The sequence below is a fragment of the Motacilla alba genome, chromosome 3, assembly GCF_015832195.1.
Source record: "Motacilla alba alba isolate MOTALB_02 chromosome 3, Motacilla_alba_V1.0_pri, whole genome shotgun sequence".
NCBI classification, from domain to species: Eukaryota; Metazoa; Chordata; class Aves; order Passeriformes; family Motacillidae; genus Motacilla; species Motacilla alba.
This window is the reverse complement of record NC_052018.1, coordinates 108346993-108370928: the sequence shown is the minus strand read 5'-3', so window position 1 is coordinate 108370928 and position 23936 is coordinate 108346993. Positions and strand designations below refer to the sequence as shown.

General features: G+C 44.3%; 1 long non-coding RNA gene across 1 annotated transcript; it reads left to right on the top strand.

Moving 5' to 3' along the window:
* The first annotated feature begins 9972 nt into the window (after positions 1 to 9972).
* On the top strand, positions 9973 to 22966 carry LOC119699529. Its single transcript, XR_005256459.1, has 3 exons — positions 9973 to 10031; positions 21123 to 21363; positions 21741 to 22966. It is a non-coding gene; the product is annotated as an uncharacterized LOC119699529 (long non-coding RNA).
* The last annotated feature ends 970 nt before the right edge of the window (positions 22967 to 23936 follow it).

Sequence of the window (23936 nt, the reverse complement as noted above, 5' to 3'; positions counted from 1 at the left end):
GCCCTCTGCAGTAATGATGAAAAGGATGAAAAATATTTTTTTCCTGCTTTTCCTACCCCTGTGGCTTTGGAATGCTTTAGTAGATGCACAACAAACAGCTGCAAAGCAAAGCATGTTTTTACCTGCCAGCCCCAGCAGCAAAATTGGGAAGTTGATGTTTTATGAACACCAAATTACCCCAAGCTGGGACAATCTGCAGGAGATACAGAACAGTGTAGAGCAGAAAGAAAAGACCACAAAGCTTGGGGTGAAAAAAACAGTAATAATTTTTGGAGCCAGTCTGAGACCTTCTCCAGTTTGTTTCTTAAATCTTGGCTTTCCTGGGATTGCCTCTGGTGACAGTGTAATGGGATGTGTGTGGTGGGAAGGCTGCGTTTCTGAAGGCTCAGTTTTATCCAGTTGATGAAAAATAAAAGATAAATCTGAACCAAGGGGCAAGGAAAAGTTACTGGGAACGATGTAGTTTGTGTGCTACTCTGCCTGCTGACTGGAACTCCCACCCAGGTCTATCTCCCGTGGTCATTTCACAGCAGGCACTGTGCTAAGCAGGCTGGTTGTAGCCCTTTCCCTTCATGGGAGAGTGTGACAAAGGATTGGCATCACAAAATGGGGTTCTCATATCTGCTGATGAGAGAAAAGTAATGATCTAAGGTGTCAACCCTCCCCCTCTGCTGCTGGCAGTGTGCCTTGAGCTTCTCCCATGTGACACCTTCTCCCAAAGCTTTTCCTCTCAGGAGGATGAAAAATGTATCTCATACTTTTGCAGGGAGAGTGTAGTTTTTATTTAGGCTTGAAATAGATTTCTTGAATAGTTTCTGGAGCACTGCTCAGTTCTCATGAGGCAGAAAAAAAATGTATCACTGGCACATCTTCATTGCCTTGGGATCCCCAGTGGGGATCACAGAGCTTAACTAATTACAAAGCCTTGTGCTTCCCAAAATGACACTTCTGGACAGCCTTGGTATGGCACCAAGCTGTCAGTGCCATCTCCAGCTCTCAGAAATGAGCAGGGCCTATAAATGACCTTTCTTTGCTGGGTCAGGGAGGTGAGCTAGCATCTGCTTGAAAAGATGGAAATGAGATTTCCAGCCTGTTGATATCCCACCTTGGCCAGCTGCTTTCCAGAAATCAGTTGCTGGGCTATCTCATTTGTGTGCTTTAGCTCATGACAGGAGTGAATCTTTCCCAATTGTTTCTTTGTGCTGTCTTCTCAGACTCTTTCCCTTCATCTCACTGTTTGTAGCTGAATTTCTAGCTCAGGGTTCAGGGGTAAGAAGATTTAGTACCTGATGAGGCAAGTTTGCTTTAGTCTGGTCAAACATCCAAGTACAATGTCTTCCTCCCTTGGCTCAACCCTAAAATAACAGTCAGGACTCACCAGACCTAAAAAATGTCATCTTGTGTCACCTTGTGGCTGAATTCAGCTGTTTGGTGGCATCATGCTCTGGGGATGCAGATCTGTCCCAATCCCTGAGCCCTGTGCCTCTCAGTCTGGCTGTTTGCTTTGGCAAACATTGAGCTAATTGAAAAAAAAAAATAATCCTTGCTTCTTAGCAAGCCAAGTATGTGGGACCTAGATGGAAATTTAACGAGAGGATGTGAGGAGCAAAGCTGACAAAGCAGTGAGCTCTCCTCTGAGATGAGCTGTGGTGACCATCAGTGCCACTCACTCGGAGCCACCAAATGTGGCTGTGTTCAAGGGGTCCCAGGATGAGAGAAGAGATGAGAAACTTGACTCCATTTTTCAGAAGGCTGATTTATTATATTATGATATATATTATATTAAAAATGCTATATTAAAAGAATAGAGAGAAAGGATTCATCAGAAGGCTGGAAAGGAATAGAAAGGAATAAATAACAAAAACCCGTGACTCTCAGAGTCGACCCAAATGGACCATGGTTGGTCATTAAGTAAAAACAATTCACGTGAGACCAGTCAAAGATGCATCTGTTGGTAAACAACCTCCAGAGCACATTCCACAGCCATCAGATGGTTATTGTTTACGTTTCCTTTCTGAGGCTTCTCAGCTAGAATAGGAGGAAAAATCCTAGCAAAGGATTTTCATAAAAATAATCAAGGTGACAGTGAGCCAGCCCCAGTCCATTCTGGGACGCTGCCATTAATGAACACGTTGGTTCCAGCCCAAAGCAAATGGACCCAGTTCTGTCACAGGGCTGGTTTCTTGGGATGCCAATTTCATAGCACTGAACTCTGGGCTCAAGAGAAGCCTTGAGCTGAGCCAGCACAAAGAATCATTGAATTATCTGCAATTTCTACCACAAGCACGTTCCGGGGTCAGGGCTGGAGCAATCTATCCCAGTGTAGGGTTGGCCACCTGATATAATTTAGCAAATAGCTTATTGAAGAGGAGTGTGGGGTTTCTATATTTGGGCTGGTTTGAAATGAAAAGTAATCTGCATAAATTATCCTGGCTGCACCTAAAGCAGCGTGGGCAGCAGGCTGAGGAAGGGGATTCTGCCCTGCTCTGGTGAGATCCCATCTGCAGTGCTGCATCCAGCTCTGGGGTCCTCTGCAGAAGAAGGATGTGGACACATTGGAGTGAGTCCAGAGCAGGGTCCTGAAGGTGATCAGAGGGGTGGAGCACCTCTGCCATGAAGCCAGGATGAGAGAGCTGGAGCTGCTCAGCCTGGAGAAGAGAAGGAACCAGGGAGAGCTTAGAACACCTCCCGGTACCTAAAGGGGCTACAGAATAGCTGGAGAGGGACTTTTTACAGGGACATGCAGTTCTAGGACAAGGAGGAATTACTTTAAACCGACAAAAGAATGTTTTAAATTGGATATTAGGAAGAAATTCTTCACTGTGAGGGTGGTGATGCTCTGCAACTTGTTGCTCAGAGAAGTCTGCCCTTGGTCCCTGGTGTTCTTGCCTTCTTCTAGCCCTTCAATGGTGGCTGGGAGCTGAGACTAACTTCTTAAAATAATGGAAACAAATTGAATCTGTGAATTTGATGCATATTGAATATTGGCCTTTCAAGCCTTTTTTTTTTTTAAATATTAATATGTAGAGCCTCTTTGTCTGGTATTGACTACCATTCCTGGGACATCCATACCAGGGGAGGTGACCCCTTGTCAAAGACCTGTCATTTTAGGGTCAGATGTTCTTAGGAGTGTAATCTTATACTTTATTTGCTGCAGACGGTTCAGACCTTGCTGGGAGATGGCAAGAGATCAGGCAAGAGTATCAGAAAGATCCCCTTTGGCCTATTTGTCTTTCTGTACAAGCAGTGATTATCTTCTCTCTAAGCCCCTCTTGGCTTTAGGTGGGGTTAAAAAAAATAAATCTCCCAAACATCAAAGTTAATGAAATTAATAACGTATTTAAGAAATAAAATTGCTTGACATGGGGTCAAGTGAGACAGTATGGCACGACCTGGTGGATGGGGAGGGAGGGAGGGAGGGAGGGAGGGAGGATGCTCTGACACTCCTGCCCAGGCAATGCCTGGCCACAAAAACCGCTCCAGTATTTCTGAGAGGCACTGAAGTGTGTCCTGTACACAGCTCATGTCCTCCATGCCTAATTAATCACAAGGTCCAAGGTTGTGTGGAGATGATCTACAGGTCTGTGTCTGAGTTGTACCACGTGCCCATTTCTGTTTCAGTTCCATAAATTAGGTCACTTTAGTTTTATACATGTTAGAGGAAGAAATTTAGGTGCAGCGGGTCTCTCTGGCAGGAGCCAGGGGATAGTTTTGGGTCTTGCAAAGATTAATCTGCTCTCTTTAAGTGCTAATCCTTCCATCTAAACTGATGTGAGACTCCTAAACACTTTTCTATTACACCTCATTACCCAGATACATAACTCGGGTCAGGAAAAAATGCCTTCCAGCAGAGGGAAGAGATTCATTTTTGGTGTGAGCAGAGTCCATGCAGGTTTGACGTGAGTTTTTAGCAAGGTAGCAGGAATTAAAGGGCACATCTTGAGCTGATGAGACATTTGGTTATCAGGATGTTTAATGTCACAGTGTAAATAATCTCTCACCACTCCATTAAATGAGAGGCTTTCAGGGCATGCAGCTATTGTTAATGACTTCCTCCTAATCCTAACTTTCACAGTGTGCTAATTCAAGGTCTCCCAGTGCTTTTTGCAGAGCACAACTATTTTCCAGTTAGGACTGGCCAGGGAAAGGGATGCTGGGCTGAAATGCACAATGAGGGGCCAGCAGGGGCAATGAATGCCTAAGGCCATTGCTCAGGGGTGCTTATTTACCCGACTTGAAAATAAACCTGCTGCTGGGAGGAGGGGGAAAATCTTTTTCCAGGTTTAACCAGAAAGGAAAAGGAATGCACGTTGCTAAAAGACTGAAATGATTCCATAATTGACACAAAGCTGAGTCTAGAAGACCTTGAATTTTGGAAATACATTGAGCTGCTCCTCTAACAACTTAATTTTGGATGCTATCAGCACCCACAGTGAGGGGCTTTTTCTGTGGAGGGATTAAATAATTATGTAAAAACAAATTAAACCCAGCAAATATTTGCAGTGCTGTAATTCCTTGGGCAGTGCCGTGACAGAAAGCAGTGCAACACTGAAAGAAAGCTGATAAATTATGTTTGTTTAAACTTACAACTAAAGAAAAACAAAACCCAAGCTCTCCTCATTTGATGCTTGGAAGGGCTTCACACAGAGGGGCAAAACTGTTAGCACATCTTGAGGGTATTCTGTGCCATGCAGTGACAATTGTGGGGCCCTCCCTGATGAAAGGTGATGAGAACTTTATCCCCTCCACTGCTCTTCACCCTTCAACAAGTCCAGCTCTTGCTGATGTGTGATATTAGGGCTGTGAAGGTGACCTCCCCTGACAGCCATGCCAGGTGAATGCTCCTGAGCACTGGGCTCTGCAGGTTTGCATAAGAAAGTGCTTACTCCTGAGCCTGGTTCCTGGCTGAGAGGTTTTATTTGGATGTTTCTCAGTTAATTTCTGTGCTTCACGTATTTTAATTACTCAGATGAAAAAGTAAACCTTTTATAATGTTCTAATGTGTGAGCTAAAATCACTCTTTCAATGCAGAGGCAGCAGCAATTTGCCAGCCCAGCTGCTGAGCTCCATCCTGGGGCTTGTGTCCATGTCCTGGGAGGGGATTTGTTTGCTGCTGGCCCTGCTGGCACAGAGACTGTGTCCTTTGCTGGGGCATTTCAGGGAAAGGGAGGAAGAAGGGCTCAGAGTCCATCTTGGATGATGGTGCTCTTCCATGGTTGCCAAAAGAAAGGGAATCTGCTGCCTTCATCTGCATAGCCCCAGATTACCAAAGATGGGAAGGGATGAGGATGGTGATGGTGATGATGATGAATGAAGATGCAAAATCGATGTTTTCTGTGCTGTGAACCACAAGGAGTATCCTGGCTGATGCACAAGATGCTCATCAAATACAGAAATGAAGCTTATTCAGGCAGCTGTCTTTCCAGGGTGTCAGTCTGTCAGAGAAAGCTGTACCAAAGCTTTCCTCTACCAAAGCTGGCCTCTACCAACCAGTTATGTATTTTGGGGGGGTTTACAAGCAGTATTTCCATTGAACCATCAGTTCAGCCCAGCTTGCCTGGAGTCTGCAATTCCACCACTCTGGCTGGGTCTTGCTTCTCCCTCCCCAGACACTCTAGGGGGACACAAACCCTGTGTTTGTCTCTATGAAAATGTGCTGGGGGTGGTGAGAAGTTGCACTCCTGGCTTTTTCCAGCACAGGCTGCAGAAATGTCCTTTTGTGCTCTCCATAAACAGCAACAGTTGGAGGCTGCAGGAGTATTTGGAAGCAGCATGGCAATGTTTGCTCCAGTCTTATTTATTTCCATGAGGGATCTGCTTTTGGCTTTGATAGAGATTGGTGTTAGGGCTACATGAATGTTTAAGCAGCTTCAGCTCTTAAATCCTTTGGAAAGGATCTGGTTTCGGTAAGGATCTGCCTTGCTACAGCTATGAGCTCTCCATCCTTCCAGAGCAGCCTCTTGAACAAACTCCTGCTGATCAGGGACAGACCTAGGGCCTTGTTAGTTCACTCTGCAGAAATTCCCAAGTCTCTCTGGTAAACAGCTCCTCACTGAGGTCCTGCCCTTCAGGCTTTGGTTGTGAAAGGCATGAGAAAAGCAAGCAGCTCTGAAGCAGGTGAGCCACCCTCTCACCTGTGGAAGTGTTGGATAAAGCAAAGATACGCCTTCAAGGTCCCTTCCAACCCAAACCATTCCATGATTCCTTGACCTGGAGGCAAGGAATCTTTCCCTGGCTGGAAAGAGCCAAAGACACCTGCAGCTATTGAGACCTGTGTTTGTGAAATCACACAACGGGGTGTTTTACAACAGACAGGGGGATTTGATCAGACAAAGTGCAGGGAAGCTGGTCCAAGGGAAGGCAGCTGGGATATGGATGTGGACAATCATATCTTATATCATTGGATCAGCAAGGATCTAAAATATAACATCCACAGCAGTGTCTTACTGATACTTGCTGTTCCGGAGAGCTGAGCCTCCAGTGTAGACCCAACAGGACTTAAAGAGTGGGGTTAAACCACTTAAAATGGTTTTTACTCTAAGGATGTGCAGCTCTGCACCGAGCAGGAGGCTGTCAGGACCCATTTCTTCATGTGTGTGTGTTTGTTTGGATCAGACCAGAGGTGCCAGCGTTGCTTGCCAGGCAGCAGGGATTAGGTTTCCATCCTGTGCTTATAGTATTTGTGTCAAAACTGGAAAAAAAAAATTATCAGGGACAAAGCACTGCTGACCAATTTCTCAGCCTTGGTGATGCTCATCTGGAGTGAACAGAAAGTCTGGAATCAATAAAAAGCCATATTTAGAAAGCTGAGGCCAGATTAGGAAGAGCAAATGCACTGGAAAAGGCAGAAAGGGATAGACAGAGCAATTATGAAAGGCAGAAAATTACACTCAACCTTTAGAGACACAAATGGGGTGCTATGTCAGCATTTTAATCATCCATCCCATTTTCAGCACTGTGTTTGGATTAAAACCTCCCTCCATAGCATGTCCTGGGTAAATAAAGCTGGGTCAGGGCATATTTTCCTGCTCAGTGAGTGAGATAAATATAGAAAGATGTTTCTCACCTTTGGAGGAGAGCTTTTCCAAGGGAGGAGGAGTGGGAGCTCTTAGCCTACTCGCAGGTAGTGTCTGTTGTGCACATTTCTCCCTCCGCCTTCTCTCCTTTCCTGTTTATTTTTCCTCCCTGAAGGATTTTTGAGCTTTCCCGTGCCACGTTCTCAGATGAGAGGCCTCCTTTCCTCAGGGGCAGAGGCAGAGCTGTGCTGCAGCCTCCAGCTCTGGTGACAGCTTGGATAACTCATGGCAGCTCCCAGGAGCCAAAGGTCACGTGAGGCTTGTGGGCTTCTAAAACCAGCACTGAAATTCTCCTTCCCTCACCTGGCAAAACACCCTCAGCTTTCCACCTCGATTTAAAAAAAAAAAAAAGAAAGGCAAAAATATTCTGTTGTAATGTTGTGCTGTGCATTATAGTCAGGAAAGACATGTAGGCTGGCAGAGGACCCATCACCTTGCTAAAATCTGGTCAGGGTTAAGGAAGTTGAGTCACTCCTGTGCTCCTGAGGCATTTCCAGCCAGCTGACCACTGCAGCACCTTCCTGCAACAAGCACCTGCCTCCCTGATGCTGCCCAGACAGCACCATCCCACTGTCCTGGTCACACCACAAAGGGATCTGGGAAATTGCCTCACTGTGCGAGGCATCATGTGTTTGCTCATGAGCTGCTTTCGTTAACAGTACTTTTATTTTCAGATAATGTGTCCTAAATATTCAGTACACACATTCCTGCAATGAAAGACAACAGCGACAAAAAAAAAAAAAAAAAATTCTGAACAGCTGTTCCTTTGTTGTTCAGCAAAAAAAGAAAACCCAACTACAAAGCAGCTCTCCAAGGTCACATTATTCCTTCATAGAGGGGGAAATGAAGAGGCTTGAAACATTTTAGTGAGCTTGAGGATTTACTGTGGTGAGCTTTGGGATATGAACTTTGCTGCCTTGAGATGAGAGTCTTGCTGAAGGACACGTAGCTGCATTATTGCTGCTGGAACTTCTCCACAGAAATCCAGGAGCTACAACCTGGCCCGCCCAAATTGCAGACTATCCTATAGCTATAGATGATCCCAGAGGAGATCCCAGGAAAGGAAGGAACATTCTCTGTCCCCTCTCTGGATACAAGAGTAAGTCTTGTCTTAATATCATTCCATTAAATAATAATTTACAACCTGTTTTTCATACAAAGCAATTGTGCCTCTTAACCTGATCTGTGCTAAAAGGAAAATTCAGTCTCTGGGTTTTGGGAGAAGTGGTGTGTGCTCATTGAGATATGCCATTCCTCAGACAGATGAGAGGTCCAGAAATGCTTCCCAGGTGTTTTAAAAACCTTTCAGCCTTCCAGCTCCAATTCTAAGAGCTGCTGAAGGGAGAAACTGCTCCAAGTAGTAGATTACCAAGGTGACGTGTGCAGCTGTGGATTGAGCCAGCTCGTCAGATGTTTCCTTGCAGCAGAGTGGGGAAGATGAAATCTGCTGTTTAACAGGTGGCACACAGGCCTTTGATGTCAGTCTGCCTCCTGCCCAGTGGGGAGATGCCCAGGAGGTGCCATGTCCTGGCGTATCTCAGTTTACTTGACCTGCACCTGCTTTTGGGAGGGAAGGATCCAAGCCTGCTGCTGCATCTGCAGCAAACAAATGGTGCTCTACTCAGCTGATAATTCCCCTGTCACAGCTGATTCTGTGTCCTGTTGCTTTGTTTTTTCATAAAATTAGGGTATCAGGCTGCTTCTGAATCATTTTTATGCTGTGTGTTTGCTGCTAACACACACATGAAGCCAGCCCTCCTAATACTCATTAGTGACAGGGAGAAAACCTCTCTGCCATTGCAGGTTCTGCAGTCACCACAGCCAGGGAACAATATATTGATTATTTGGTTTGGAGGAATCTGAAATTCCTTCGGGTAGTTGAAAAGTTCCATGGTTTGTTGAGATCAGAGTAAAGGTTGCTTTTGGGCTTCAAGTTGCGACAAGCTCTGTCTGCAAACCTCAGTGTTTAAAAGAGACATCCTATCAAATCCTTTAGTCCTGCCTGGGGTTTGGGTGCTGACCATCCAAGGAGCATTAAGGACAAGAGATATGTTGTGGTTCAATGCAGCAGAACCATGAAATACCAACCCTTGCCCATGTATCATTTGATAATTTGTCTTCTTTAGGGCTTCTTTGGGGTCAGAAAAGGGGTATATACAGATTTGTAAGAATTTCTGGGCAAAGATTACCCTTACATGAACCCAGGAGGTGGGGACCTCCTGTTTGAGCATCATTCTCTCCCCGAATGGTGCCACTTTGCACAGGGGAGATGTGGTTTTTACAGAGATGGGTTCTCATTTCTGAACCCACTTGTGCAGAGAACGGGCCTAATTGCTAAAAGGATCCCCAGGGTTTGCATTTGGAGCAGTGCCTCGGGAGCTGATGGGGATGGGCAGAGCTTCACAGGGAAATCTGCCCAGCACCCGTTTGCATTCGTCTGCCTTCAGCAAAAGCTATCAAGTTAATGCTAATTTAAATTCTCACTTAGGCATCTGTAGGTATAATTGCATAAAGCACTGCACATTAAATTACAGCCACACATGGGTTTGGATTCAGAGTCTTCTGAAAGACTACATATGTTAGCCCGTTTACAAAATGCATTGGCCACTGAAGACCCAATGCTGTTATACACCCCTATTTTGCTTGGAAATATAATGATCTAACCTTACCCTGAGTTAATTACACCCTGGTACCAGCTCAGTTCCCACAGCTCTCCCATGTCATTGGGAAGCAGCACCCTTAATATTTTATGAACCATTTTTTCTGATGGCTCCCAAGTCTATGGATTGCCCGAGTTGGTCAGGATGGGGAAATAAAAACCACAAATTCAACAGAAGCTTAAATCTCAGTTGTAACATGCTGTAATTAATCACTACAGCTATGTAATGCCTGGAACCAGGCAGGATCCTGAAAGGAAAGCCAACCTGAAACCTGCATGGAAAGCAGAGCCAGAGGGTAAGTCTCACCTGCATATTCCTTGGTTTTAGGATGCCATAGTTGTTGGATTTTTATTTTTTTTTTAGTTTTATTTCACAAAGTACTATCTTTAAAGTGTGCCTTTAAAGAGGAACAATTCCTGTCCCTTGGAGATCCCCAGAGAGGACCTGATGTGTGTCCCTTGATGCCACCAGCAGCATTCCAGTCCCCCCACCAAGGGGTGAGGAGACCTGTCCTGTGACCTGGTTGAGTCTCAGGGGGAATTGTGTCTGCTGGGCCAGTTTTCAAGGGGGAAGGTTGCTCTTGTCATTGGACACTTCACACCTTAGTCCTTGAAAAATTGCTAATACCTAGTTTTGGGTGTCACATAACTTCAGAGGGCCTTCTGCTCAGCCTGTGCATGCTGCTCTCAGCACTGAGCTGTCTTAACACTGCATTAATGTTTTCTCCTCTTTGTGCATGTGCAGAATTGAAATCCCTCTTGGGGAGGAAGCTTATTCCAAGTAAATTCCTAAACAATCAACTGAAAAAAACCCCTGAAATGTTCTTTCACTTGATTTGCTACTCTCTGCCAAATGCATATGCATGCCAGGTCTAAAGCCTGGTGCTGGAGCTGAGCCTTGAAGAAGGAATTGTCTACACAAGGCATCTCCTTCAGTTTTGGGATCCAGTGCTGATTTCAACCAAGTCTGGTGAAAGAAGTGATCATAAATACACCATGTTTCTGTGTGGCTCATGAAAAATAAGGAGCAGGTTTGGCCCAAGGCAGGTGTTGTGGTCAGATCCTATCTGCTTTGCATGGAGTTTTAGGTCTCTGGGGACCCTCTTGCGTGGGGCAGGAGTTCATGTTGCCAGCATCTCCTGCTGGGCTTCGCTCCCAGATCCTCCATTCATGATTTTTGAGGGTTATTTGGCTTCACTGGCCAAAGATGCTCTGCTAAGACACCTTCTCCTTAAATTCTTTCAGGTCCCATTAGCTTTTACAGCCTTATATATTTTTAAATCCTTTGACATTTGAAACACTGTTCCCCTGCAGGGCCTTCTCCTAAATCCCAGCTTCTCAGAAGGCCCAAGGGGACAGAGTTGGCCAAGGGTGAAGCTCTTCTGGGTTTGTTGGTGGTGCCTTGTAGTAAACAGTGTGTTCAGAGGTGCTCTGCTGGTTCTGCGTATCACTTTGACAGGGAAGGACTCAACTGGGATATGATAAATCACTAAATTGTCACTTCTAAATGCTGCCTGGGATGTAAACATTGTGTAGAAACCCTCCTAAATGGTGTTTAATTTGTCTGCTATATTTCTTCCCTCCCACCCCACCACTGCTGCTCTAAGTATGATCTCTTAGTAGCTCAGCCTTTCTTTGTGTTTTGTTTGATATTTATGCCCACTTTCCCCAGATCCCTGGGGGTTCTTTTTAAAATTTGATATTGATTTTTTTCTTGGTTTAAAAAAAACCTCTGAAATACACACACACACAAAACAAGCAGGTCTCCATGGCTCAGCACTGGGTGGTAAAGGAAGAGCAACAGGAAGGGTGGTTTGTGGTGCTGGAGAAAGTCTCTGCAAGGCTTAAAGGAGCATCCCATTTCCACAGATGGTTTTTTTTTTTGTTTGTTTGTTTTTTTGTTTTTGTTTTTTTTTTTTAATGGGTTATGGTGCCGTGAGGATCTGGAAAGAGCGCAAGTCCCAGGTTAGATGTCTTGTTCTTAAAAATGTGTTCTTTCAGCTCTTGGAGAGCATAGTTTTGGATTCATCCTCACATCCTCCAGTCTTGGTGTTCTGTTGTTTTTTTATTTCCTTTCTCTGCCCTTTTCCTGCCCTCACTCCCCTGATGGCTGCAGGGGATGTGATTCAGGCACTCATCACTGCTCTGTAACTTCTTTACAGAGCTCAAACTGACCAGATCTTTCACCCTCCTCTCATAGCAGTGGCACAGAGTGAGGCATGTGGCAGGGCAGGGGTTTTATCTGCTCTTCCTCTTTGGTGTTTAACACATGAGGCAGAACCCCAAGCACCTGATCCCCATGTCAGGCTGGGCTGCAGCGTCGACAGCACCACAGTGGCTGCACGACAACCACGATCAATCTGATAGAAAAAAGGGCTTAAGGCTTCTAACAGTGACTGAGCTGAGCTGAACCTGGGGTCTAGCTTAATCCCTGATCTGTGCAAAGCCCTGTTCTGTGCTTTCCAGAAGCTGGGCCAGCTGGAGAGGTTGCTCTCCATGAGCACAGGATGGCAGCTGTGGGCTAAAACTTGCTGAGCTGCCTCCCCAGTACACGATGGGGTCGTGAGGGATTTAAAAGAAAAAACATTCCAATGTCTTTGTCAGTCTTCCTGAAATAAATCAGGACATGCTCGCTTAAGCTGGCTGTTGGTGATTTGTAGTATTTTTTTTAAAATAAAACCCAAGTGCTTTCACTTTACAAATAAATATGCTATGAAGAGGGCTTCAAAGGAAAGATGATTAGTTACTATCCAACTGTAGCTAAATTCATTGGTGGATGGTCCATATACTGCATTTTTTAATGCCTCTGATACCTGATACAGACCATTCCCAAGCTGTTTGATAATCACTTATCAGCCATCCACATCAGCATCATCTGCATGACCAACGTCAGCCCCAAAAGCAGGAAGGAGAGAAAGGGGTTAAGCTGTCGGCAGGAAAGGGAAGGCAGAAACCAAGCAGCAAACAATTGGCACCTGGGCTCCATTGAAGACTAAAAGTGGAAAAAAAATGGCTTAATTGAAAAATCTGCCTATTGTGTGTGCAGTCTCCAAGGGGAAACAAACAAACCCATTCAAAGGAAGGGAAAAAAAAAAGGCAAAGAATTAAAAAACCCTGTGCTGTTGTGCAGAACTGGGGGGTTTAACTCTTCCCAGTCTGGGGCAGAAATATTTTTATAATCAAACCATCTCCCTTTTTAATGCTTTTAGTTGGATTGAGTAATTTCTTAAGTCCTTCTAGCATCTTCCATCACCAGCTGGAGCTTTTGGAGATTCCCAGGGTAATGTTGGATGTGTTGAAAACCCTGGTTGTGGTGGGATGAGTGGGGGGACGATCCCTGATTTCTATTCATTTTCACGGGTACCATAAAAATGTGGATCTCAATTTTCCCAGCTCCAAGCCCTGCTCTCACATTACCACCTTTCGTATTGTTAACAAAAACAATCGTGCCAGAGTGTCAGGAGTTCAGCTGTCTGGCTAAAAACAGCCTGCAGAGCTGAGGTGTATTCCTGCCTTTTTACTTTGAGGCTTTCAGCAGTGTTGAATTATCAAAGCACAGCCAGCAGAGAGTGGCAAGGGTGTCATGGAGCTGGTGCCCCCAGAATTAAGGATTTAATGCCTGTTTGTGTCACACACACAGAGTGGGCTCAGAATCAGCTCTGTAGCTACATATCTCCATTGTGAAGCTGGTCCATGTTTGAAAAGTGTGGAAGAATCCTGAGTGTGGGAGTGCAGGAGGGGCAGGGGCTGCAGTGCCTGGGCACAGCTGGGAAGGAGAGAGGGGTTGAGCTGCTGGCTGTAGCAACCACCTTCCCTGTGCTTAACTCTGGCTGTACTTTCAGTGCTTCATCAGCCAAGGTTTTTCCTTGATCTTCCAGAAAGGCAGCCCATTGGGAGAATGATGGTATTAGAAAAGGCTTTTAGCTAATTATATTTGAGCTTAAAGACTCCACGAGAAAAAGAGCTTCACAAATTCACATCTGCTTTGACGTCAGACACGGCTCACCCCTGGTGCCACATCATGGAGCAGCTCCAGCAGGGAACAGCCACCTCCTCAAGGAATAGAGCAGGAATGAGCTCAGTGTGGAGGCAGCAGTGGCACTGCCAGCACAGCAGCTGATTAATATTGCAGAGGACACAAGCGAGTGGTGACTTTGTGGCAGATCATACCAGCCAGTGTCCCATGTGCTCCTGTTTACCAGTAGCTCCTGTGATGTTTGTGCATCTGCTTCCTTTGCTAATCCTGTTCCTCTGAAAACAAAAATAAATGGGAAAATGTATCAATTTGCTATCACACTTATTTGCAGTAAAGTGAGAGGTTCTCTGTTAGGAGGCAAGGTTGGGCACAGTGTGTGGCCTGAGCATGTATTATTAATGCCATCTATTTGCTTACAGTTCTAGAAAGCAACATGGGGAGAATCAGGGTTGAGCTTATGGGCAAAGCACACCACAGGGATGCTCCAGCCCCAAGAAAACACACACTCAGGAAACGGAATTCAAACCTAAATTAAGTTACATTTTAAAGAGAAGCCCAAAGTCGCTAAGATGCAGAAAATGCAAAAATAAGCACCCAAACCACTTTAATTCTTCCCTGAATTAATGTTACAAGTGGAAATGTTAATTTGGGATTTTTCTCTTTCATTAGTTAGTCTCCAACCAAATTGACTTAGTCATGGTTACTTGTCTAATTAGTGTGGAAGGAAGAATCAGGGCTGTTGGCTTCAATCAGGACATTAAAATAAAAGTGGTTCCCACCCCCAAATATCTGAGAACAAGCTCTCTTTCCAGATCGTGGGGCCTGCTTGCTCTTACTCATTCCTCTCCTCAACATTATATTACCCCTGATGGTCTCTTTCTCTTTTATGAGACTTTCTGGCATGCTAGTACTTATTAAAGAAAAAAAATGAAAAATTCATACACAGAGGATTCTGAGACATAAAATTGATATGGATAACAGTGCAATAGCTGTCTCTTCTTTTTCCTGCTTTTGGCACTTTTATAGCATGTTGAGGTTTAGGGAGCTGTTTTGTTTTTAGGGTATACAATAGACAGGCAGAAAACTGATGCTGCCTGCACTGCTTCCCAAAGCTTTTCAATTTGCTCTGCTGTCCTCTTGGTGTGAAATGAAGGTCTGTTTGCTCTGCAAGGCCACTGTCTGGAGCGTGTCACTTCAAGGCGACCAGCCCTAACCCTCCCCAAGCACTCTGCCAGGGTGCCAGGCCATGATGTCTGCGTTGGAATCAGAGCTGAGGGCAAAAGAGAGTTCATTTGGTGGGGCTTAGGAAGCAGACAAGTCTGCAGTTTCTCAGCTGCTGGAGTGAGACAATCAAGCTTCAAAAGCCTTTGGCGTCCCATATTTATATAATTCAAGCTGCTGTGTAAGTAGAAGAGCCCCTTGATAGTCAGAGAGCTGATTCCATTGGCTTTTGGACCAGAGTCAAACACAAGATGAGTATTCAAAATTTGCCTGGCACAAGAAGGCAGGAGTCTCTTTCCACCTTGCAGTTCATCCCTATCCCTGGAAGTGCTCAAGGCCAGGTTGGATTGGGATCTGAGCAACCTGGTTTAGTGGAAGGTGTCCCTGGCCGTGGCAGCAGGATTGGAACCAAATGATCTTTCAGGTTCCTTCCAAATCAAACCAGTGCATGATTCTGTGCTCCCTGCACTGAAGCCTGTGGGCAGGAATGGACCTCTCTTCCCTCAACCCCAAGAGGTTCATAGCCTAAACTGTTTCACCTTTCTGTTAGCCCTCATGAGATTTCCAAGTGCTTGCGCAGTCTGAGTGCTGCTCCTGAATCTTTTGAGCACCTGTGTGTTGGCATCCTTGGGCAGGGAGGCCCCAGCTCTTCTGCCCAGCTCATTTATGGGCTGGAGCCAATAAATAACTAATATTTAGTGCTAATAACCCCAAGGTTGTGAGCACAGGCCATTCACTTAAGAGCTGCACTCACTGATGTTTCTGGGTCCCTTCCAACTCAGAATATTCTAAGATTCTGAGATCTCTTCTTGCCTCTTTTTGAATGCAGCTCAGTCTAGGGCCATTTAAAGACACTTCCTTCATGCTGGAAGAGAGAGTGAGCAAACTGATGTCTTCACTTGCTCTGTGCTGCTAAGGACTGTGCTCTCCCATTGTAGTTGATCAGGTTTGAGGAACAACTTAGACCTCAGTGCAGGAAAATGGGCAGCCACTGCCTTTGACCTTTCATTGTTCTCCTCGAGGAGCTACAGCTGTGGGAATGAACAAGTTGGGCTATAGTGTTTCGACAGCTGCTGTTGACAGGGCTAATAAATGGGATTTTTAACTGCTTCCTGGGAAAAGCCAAAATGTGTTTCATACAGGATGTGATGCACAAACTGTGGTTTCCTTGAAAAACCCATGACCATAATATGGAAGTTAAACTCAGCAATGCGATTGTGAGACAGAAGAGTTTTATTTGTGGTTTAAGTGCAAAGCTTCAATACAGAATTAAGTGGGGCACTATTAGAGTAGCTCCCTGCAACTGCATACTGAAATAAAGATACCCGAGAGCAAAAGCAGAAATATGTAATTTTTTAAGTACTCAATAAGCTCTGAGCAAGAATATAGTGTTTTAATTCTGAAATAAGGAGACTAGTGTCAGTTCATCCTTCTTAAGGTATAAGCTGCTGGAACTATAGGTTTCATGAGACTCTCAGCTTTCCTTTTTCCTTAGTGTTTTTTTTTTTTTTTTTTTTTTTTAAGACTTGCAAGTTTCAGGATTGTTAGGAAAAAGCTGCAAATGCAACCCCAATGTATGCTTGAAAGTCTCGAGCATGTCAGAACAAATAAAAGGCAACTCCATTGGTTATTTCAATTCAAGTCACAGCACTTTCATAGGCTTGTTTTGGCACAATAAATTAGCTCCTCTGTGCTTTTTCACCTTCCACTGAAGCAGTGGGAGCTTTACAAGTACTGTTTTACAATACTCAAACAACCTACTAATGCTTTCGTTTCCCATCAGTTTGTTGCCAGGCACAAAGGGGTTTAATAACAAAATGACTGATGACTCTATTTAAACAGCACATTAGCCTAATGATGTACAAAAGTGTAGCAGAGTTAGTTCGTGCACAAATGTGCCCCTCAAAGAGTGGCTGTGGGTGCCCGGCCTGATGTCCCAATCTGTTTGCTGATCTCCTGTGGCATTCACATTCTCTGAAAAAATCCCTTCGCCCAGGATTTTTCTCCTGGGAAGCTGAGAAGCCCCAGAGGAAAAGGGAAACAATAATTATTGCATTTGCTTCTCCTGTGTTTTGCTCATGTGGAATGTGTTTGGAGATTGTTTACCCACAGGTGATTGTTTCCTTGGATTCTGGTGTGAGTTGTTTACATTCATCGGCCAATCAGTGCCAAGATTCTGGAAAGAGTCACGAGTTTTCATTATTATCTTTTTAGCCTTCTGTAAGTATCTTTTCTGTATTCTTTAGTGCAGTTTAGTGTAGCATCCCTTAATTTAACATAGCATCATAGAATAATAAGTTAGCCTCCTGAGAACATGGAGTCAGATTCATCATTCCTTCCTTCATCGAGGCGCCCCACAAATACAATAATCTTCCCGCAGATTTCTCCTTTCTATCAATCTGCTGCTGATAACACTCATCAGGCACAGGGCAAGCACTTGTTCCATGCCCCTGGCTATTCCCAGCATCTTGGGAGAGACCTGGACGGTAGGTGGCAAGGGGATGTCCACATTAAAGGGGATAAATGTGGGCAGCCCAGGTTGCTCCTTCCTTCCATAGGGAATAGCTCCATCTTGGAGCTCATGAGGCTGCACCTTTGACGTCTTCCTGGTTGCTGCCATTACTTGAATTATAGTGTGATTTTTTTTTTCCTTTTTTTTCCCCAGTGGTTTTCTTCAACACACCAGTAATTAAGAGTGAAAAGCACAGAGGAAGTATTTAGGAATCTGGCCAGCACACTCTCCAGCAGGTGCCGTGCATGCTGTGTGTGACCCCAGTGTTTTCAGACCACCCAGCTCCTAGGGACTGGGAGAAACTGGTTTGCTGCAGCTGCATTCTGCTTAAGTCCTGCAGAGCATCCATTTCACATCTAGGAATCAGGTCCTGGATTTTTTTTTCACTCCGGAAGGCTAAAGCTGGAAAACTCATGAAGGGTGAGCAATACATGAGAATAACATTGAGATCTAACATTGAGAGCTATCACCTGGGAAGCAGCAGCACCTTGGTGCCACCTTTCACCCTTCCCAGAACAGGAGTTGGTTTGATAATCCTTGTGGGTCCCTTCCAGCTCAGGATATTCCTTGATCCTCTGGTAACTTCCACAGCAGCAAGTTCTTTAACAAAGGACTTGGCCAACAGCACTTTGCCTTAGCTGTGGATATGTAAGGGGTTGTCTCAGGGCTATCAGGATTTGTGTTGTGTGCTCAGGCTCATCTCCAAAGCAAGTGGGATGGCAAAGTTGCTACTGAGCCCTGTGTCTGATGTCTTTAATGGGAGATGTTTCATTAAAGACTCCCAGCTCTAGTGGAGTTAATCTTCCCCAGAACCAGAGCTCACCTGACCTTCATCGGAAACCTCTGGTACTTTTCCATTATCAAGCACTTAAAGGAAATCAGTTTTCTTAGCCAGTGCATTTATAAAGATTATGCAGTCTACTACAATATTTTAGAAAAGGTTTTCACTGGACATTTATTTTTCTTCATTCCTTCTAATGAATATTTGGCCAAGGAAAGCTCTAGCTCCCTTTCAAATGCTCCTTGTCCTTGGGTGACCAGCTAGGAAATACTTCACTGGTTATCTGTCTTCACCCTAAATGCCTCACTGCAGGATGAAAGGGCCCCTCCTGGTACTGATCCCCATGTATCCTGACAGGTCCATCCAGCCTGGATACTGATGACAAATGAAGTATGACTGACATTCCCTTTATATCCAGCAGCCACTAACCCTGCTGGAGTTGTTCTGTCACACTGAAGACCATAGGAGGGATGGTCTGCAAGTCTTTGATACCTAAAACACAGCTATTTGTAGCCTGAATACTGTACAGGAATGATGGGAAGTGAATCATTAAAGATGTTTTGATTATGTGAATAAAACTCAGTATCAGTTTTATTGTAATTATGAAAATATTCTTTCCTGGAGACATACATATTGTCTACTGCCACACTGGCAGCTGTACACAGCACAGCTATGCCCTTTTCAGGTCTGGATAATTTATGAGAAAAAACTTATCAGTGATCAAGCAGGAGACCTCTAAGCCAAATTTGGCATGAGGGAGTCACTCCCTCCTGTCAACATTCACATTTTCTGAAAAATCCCTTCGCCCAGGATTTTTCTCCTGGGAAGCTGAGAAGCCTCAGAGAAAAATGAAAACAATATTATCTCATTTTTTTCTCCTGTGTTGTGCTCATGTGAAATGTGTTTGGAGATTGTTTACCCACAGGTGATTGTTTCATTGGACTCTGGTGTGAGTTGTTTTGACTCATTGGCCAACTGGGGCCAAGCTGTGTCAGGACTCTGGAAGGAGTCACGAGTTTTCATTATTATCTTTTTAGCCTTCTGTAAGTATCATTTCTGTATTCTTTAGCATAGTTTAGTATAGTATTCTTTAATATATTATAGTATCATAAAATAATAAATTAGCCTCCTGAGAACATGGAGTCAGATGCATCACTCCTTCCTTCATCTGGGGCCAACCCAAATACAATACCCTATGTCACAGAGTTTTCTAGCTGAATTCACACCTGACCTGCAGATCTTGCTGTCCAGGAAGGAAGCCCCTCCCCAGCTGGCTGGAGCTGTCATCCACGGGCACAGGCAGCTTGGAATGGCAAGGCTGCAGCACTTCCCTCAGGTCTGCTTTCTGCCCTGCTCCCACCATCTTTTAGCATCTTTCCCCTCAGTTTCCCACCTGCAGTCTGGGCCTGGTGACTGGGTCCTGTGCAGCAGATGTTAGCTGATGGTGTTCATTACTATTATTTGTTGCACTCTTTGAAAGAAATTAGTAAGACCCAAATATGAGAAGAGACCAAAAATAGGCTGCTTCAACATGAGCCAGGATGACTGTTTGTGAAGAAATCTTGAAAAAAGCAAAGAGATGCACAAGATTGTCAGAGGAGCTTCTCCTTTGCCCTCAACCTAAAAATAACCTGACACTGGGACTAAGGAGGGAGTTTTATTGAATAGAATTGTTTATAAAATCATCAAAAACATAATTTTGGGCATACTGATGCTCTCTGGCACTTTCTGGCATTTTCCTGCATCTCAGCCATCTTTAAGTTTTAAAAATTTTAAGATACTTCCGACAGAAACATGGAAAGACATGTAACTGATTTTCCATGTGTTCCAGGTGGGGCACACTACATTAAGCATATAAAGTGGGAAAATAGCTTGAAATGCAGGCTTTGTCATGCCAGAAAAACATTTATGAGGAATTATGTCCATCCTGGTTTCAGCTAGGGTAGACTTACTTTCTTCTCAGGTAGGTCCAAGATACAAATAAATGGCATTTCTACACACGAGGAAACATTTCTATTGAATGTAAGTTTGGGGTTTTCTCCCACATTTCTGTGGGACCATGCAGGCTGCCAGAGGCTGAGTAGCCCAGTTCCATGCATAGAAAAGCTGTTCTGGTGGTAACATTCTTCCACCTGCCTACATGGGGAAAAAAAAAATCAATTTTTTTTTACTAGGAGAATTGAAAATTACAGTTTGCTTTTACTGTCAGGGGCTCAGCTATAGCAAAATGTGGGCCAAAATCTCTGCAGGTGTATGGCAGTACAGCTGCTCTGGCTGAAGGGTGCTCCAGCCAGCTGAGCCAGATGGGGTTCATTGCTTATTTGATCAAATTAAAAGATATTTGCATCTCACACTGAATCTGACAAAGAGGTTTGCAAACAGGAGCATTAAGGATGATAGAAGTAATGCATACAGACACCTAATAATAAGTCATAAATTAGTCTTGTGTTGCCAGTACCCCCAGGCTGAAGCTGACTCCAAGACCTGGAGCTGATATTTGTGCGGTGTGAGCAATGATCACCCTGAGAACTGAGAGGGGATCCCAGCAAAGAGCCTGCCCTATCTCCTCCAGTGGTTTCCAGTCCTGTAAAACCCTGGGAGCACAGTCGTTTTGGGTACCAGGCAGTGCAAGAGATGGGAGACTGTCCTGACTGAGGAGGGATGTCCCCTGTGGGTATCAGTCCAGCCAGAGTCCATAGGGATCCTTATTCCCACAGTTTCTGCAGTAAACCATCTCAATTTCTTCCACTAAACCCAGATAAGCAAACTGGACTTTTCACCGTACCCTTGAAACACCAAATAAAAATTGGAATATATCTGTCTGCAGGTGATGAGTACAGTTATATCCCCCCCTGCTAGTTCTGTGTTTTGACTTTTTTTTTTTTTTTCCCCTAAAGGAAAAAGCATCTTTCACTGCAGAAAAGCCTGTCCTTCATTTAGGGATGCCAGCAGCTGTCAGAAGAGGAAAGCTGAAGATTGACAGAGGAAAGACACAGCAGCAGGGCTCCCAGAACATTGTACAAAAAAGATAATCTTAAGATGTTGACCTCTTAGAGAAGTGTGTACAATCAAAGAAAAAAAAACAGCAATAAAATGTTCTGGTTATTCCCTAAATGGAAGAACTGTGTGTGCTGCAAGGTATCCTATCTGAGAGCCTGCAGTTATATTTTTCTTGTGATTTTTTCCTTCAGAACAAGAAATCTGGCACCTTTAGAGGTCGGTCCCCTCATTTCTGAATTACTGCTCTTCTTTTCTCCCATCTCCCTGGCCATATTCTGGTCTCCTTTTACCAAATTACTTTGGGTTGATAATTTGCAAGGGAATGGTGTAATTGTATTAAAATTCTGACCATGAGAAACCACGCAGGGTTTTATCGTTTTAAACCAAATAACTTAAAATATCATTATTATTATTAATAATAATAATAATAATAATTTGTTTCCTCTCCTGGAGTTCTTATAGTCTTTGAATTTTTCCTCCTTTAATATTCTGTCTGTATTTCTGTTTCCTTCCAGACCCTGCTGTTCAGCTGTTACTGAAACATCGTCTTCAAAAACACCAAATGGGGAAATGTTGATTTGTTTTGATCTCAGGGGAAATAATGTAACTCAGAGACAAGCCCACCAGCAGCAACTCTTAATACACAGCACGACAACACACAGAGAAATCACCTTGCTCTTGGGCTGCATACATGTATTTAATTGCATTTAATTCTTGAGTGCTGGTGGAACTCAATCATAAATAATTGGGAGTTTTGGTTCACTGGCTGAACCAGAGGAGACTGGAGGGAAAAAAAAGTCCCTATAAGCCATTTGGTTTCATTTTCAGGTTCATTAATCCTCTTTGTTAGGTGGCTTTTTAAGAGGAATTGTGTGGGTTTTATTCTGAAATGGCCAAAAAGGTGGTCGCCCCTCTTCCCCCCAAGCAGGGGCTGGTGGCAGCACCATCCACCACATTCTGGTGGTGCTATGGCAGGACCATCACACTCAAAGCACTTGCCATCCAGTGGCTTCCCAAACCAGCAGGAGAGAAGAGGGGAGCAGAGAGGGGACGACGGGTCAACAGGATCTGGGACCATAGGGCAGCTTGCTGCAAAATGAGACTAATCTTGTTCTAAGGTACAAGGAAACTGTAACAAATAACATTAACAGAAGAACTCCGTGGTGCAAGAACAAGATAACCAACACAAGAATAAAAATATGAACAAGAAAGACATTGAGGATGTGCTAGAACAGGTTTAGAGAAGGGCAACAAAGCTGGTGAAGGGTCTGGAGCACAAATCTTGTGAGGAGAAGCTGAAGGAGGTGAGGGTGTTCAGCCCCTGGAGAAAAGGATGCCCAGGGGAGAACTTATCACTCTACAACTGCCTGAAAATGAATCTGCCTCTTCTCCCAGGTAACAAGTTATAGAACAAGAGGAAATGGCCCCACATTGTACCAGGGGAGGGTAAGATTGGGTATTAGGAAACATTTCTTCACCAAAAGGGTTTCTAAGCATGGAACACACTTCCCAGGGGAGCGGTGGAGTCACCATCCCAGGAGGGATTTAAAAGACACAGAGATGTGGAGCTTGGGAACACCATTTAGTGGTGGGCTTGGCCATATTAGGTTATTAGGCCTTTATGATTGTACAGGTCTTTTCCAACCTAAATGATTCATGATTCTGTGACTAAAACATGCCTTGATTTTAATTAACAGGTTTTTTCAAGTTGTGCAAAAAAATTTAAAAATACGTCTTTGATTACCATAATCTTTTTTGTTTGTTTGTTTGTTTTTTCTTTTTCAATTAGGAGGTTTTGCTATAGTAATGGCTGCATTTGTCCATTTTCATCAAATCAAGTCAACCTAATGGCAGCCAGTCACAACTCTCAAGATGCCTCACTCAGGGCTAATCCATCCCTCTTGCACAGAATCACGGAGCAGAGGGAGCCCGTTCTCTTCATCCAGACACCGAAAGGACGGGATTAAAAAATACACACTTGCTCAGCAGGAGGCAAAGCCAGTGAATATCACTGCCACCAGCTCTCCCCATGGAGCTGAGGTCAGACTGCCCACCCATGAACACACTGTCACCAAAAAACATGACAGGGATGGATGGGGAAGAGTGAGCAGATATCTCTGGTGGACAAACCAGGCACATGTGATCTCAAGTCACTTTGCAGGAGGTTAAGATTCATCCATGCCCCCTACCACACGCTGTGTGCACCCTCTGCCTCCTGCTTGGTCCATAACCCATGTGCGTGGCATTCCCGTTCTCTGGAAAAATCCCTTTGCCCAGGAGTTTTCTCCTGGGAAGCTGAGAAGCCTCAGAGAAAAATGAAAACAAATTCTGATCTCGTTTGCTTCTCCTGTGTTGTGCTCACGTGTGGAATGTGTTTGGAGATTGTTCACCCACAGGTGATTGTTCCATTGGATTCTGGTGTGAGTTGTTTTGACACATTGGCCACTCAGTGCCAAGCTGTGTCGAGACTCTGGAAAGAGCCACGAGTTTTCATTATTATCTTTTTAGCATTCTGTAAGTATCCTTTCTGTATTCTTTAGTATTGTATAGTATTCTTTAATATAGTATAGTATAATAAAATAATAAATTAGCCTCCTGAGAACATGGAGTCGGATGCAACATTCCTGCCTTTGTTGGGGATGCTTTGCAAACACAATACACGTGCACAAAATTACCAAGCGTGAGATTTCTGCACAAGTCTTCTACTGTGC